Here is a 1,381-nt window from a genome sequence, read left to right as displayed (position 1 = left end):
AAAAAAAAAAAGAGATTACCTGTAAAATACCTTGTGGACACCACCTCAACTGCAGTTATTATTATTAGAGTACTGTGATTTGACTGAGTTCTATGTGTGAAGCAGGGATGTCGCTTTATTTCTTAAGTTAGCTTCTACTGAGTCCCCTGTTTCTCCTTTCTTCATGCCTTTGGAAATTAAATTGAGTATTACTTAATGGTTAGTGGAAATTGACACTTGACAATTTGATTAAGCCACTTGACACTTTGTTTGTACTTTGGGATTTAAAAAATCTTTTCCTTTGGTTTGTAGCAAATCGGCAAATTGAAATCCTGGAACTGGAAGATCTAGAGAAGGAGTGTTCCCTGGCTCGCATTCGCCTCACTTTGGCACAGCATGATCCATCAGCAATTGCCGTTGCAGGTCGGAATCCTGCAGTTACAGCCTCTAGTCTGTTGGTGCCCATAGCACATTTTAGGTCCAGGCAGTGTACTTAGGATGGTAGATGGTATAAAGCATAGGGTTGTTACTCTGAGATACTCATCAACAAAGTCTTTGATCTCATTGCACATACCCGTGGGTGCACTAAATAACCTTTTTTCATCTCTGCAGGAAGTTCATCGGCAGAGGAGATGGTCACTCTTTTAGTTCAGGCTGGCCTCTTTGACACTGCCATATCACTCTGTCAGACTTTTAAGCTTCCCTTAACGCCAGTCTTTGAGGGACTTGCCTTCAAGTATGTATAAAATTATCTTTTTATAGTCTTGATTTTGTTATGAAAATATATTATCCTGTTGTTTTGTGTGAAGAAGTGATCACAAGCCAGGTAGCCTATAAGCCATTTGTAGTTTAAGAAAGTGTTTTGTTTAATCCATGCAACGATTTTTTAAAAAAATTTTTTAGTGTCTTGTGATTTTATTTTTTAAAAAGAAAAGATCTTGATTTATAGCTTCTCTTGAGAAATCACAATAGCAGATAACCTGAGTTAAATAACGGTGTCCATTTCTGACAAGGCATGTGCTCTGGTTAGTTCTTTAGGATATCTTTTGGTCCCTCTAAACATTATTAAAAAGTATTTCCTATTGAAGTGACTTTATACCTAACTATAATATTAGTCAAGAAGTTTGTGAATTGGAAGCTGGTGAGGTGGCTCATATTTATAATCCTAGCACTTTGGTAGGCCGAGATGGGAGGATTGCTTGAGGTTAGGAGTTTGAGACCAGCCTGATCAAGATAACAAGACCCTGTCTCTACAAGAAAATTTAGCTGAGTATGGTGGCACACACCTGTAGGCCCAGCTCTTTGGGAGAAGATTGCTTGAGCCCAGGAGTTTGAGGTTGCAGTGAGCTATGATGATGCCACTGCACTCAAGTCTAGGCAATAAAGTGAGACCCTATCTCCA

At 39.0% G+C, this 1,381-nt stretch overlaps 1 protein-coding gene across 1 annotated transcript in view; it reads left to right on the top strand.

Annotated features, from left to right (window-relative positions):
• The window catches only part of NUP160 (nucleoporin 160kDa), an 86,061-nt gene that overhangs the window by 76,339 nt on the left and 8,341 nt on the right, over positions 1-1,381 (top strand). The window lies entirely within an intron of this gene.

The sequence above is a fragment of the Propithecus coquereli genome, unplaced genomic scaffold (assembly GCF_000956105.1).
Source record: "Propithecus coquereli isolate 6110/MARCELLA unplaced genomic scaffold, Pcoq_1.0 Scaffold227, whole genome shotgun sequence".
Lineage (NCBI taxonomy): Eukaryota > Metazoa > Chordata > Mammalia > Primates > Indriidae > Propithecus > Propithecus coquereli.
This window is presented reverse-complemented; position numbering and strand designations above follow the sequence as displayed.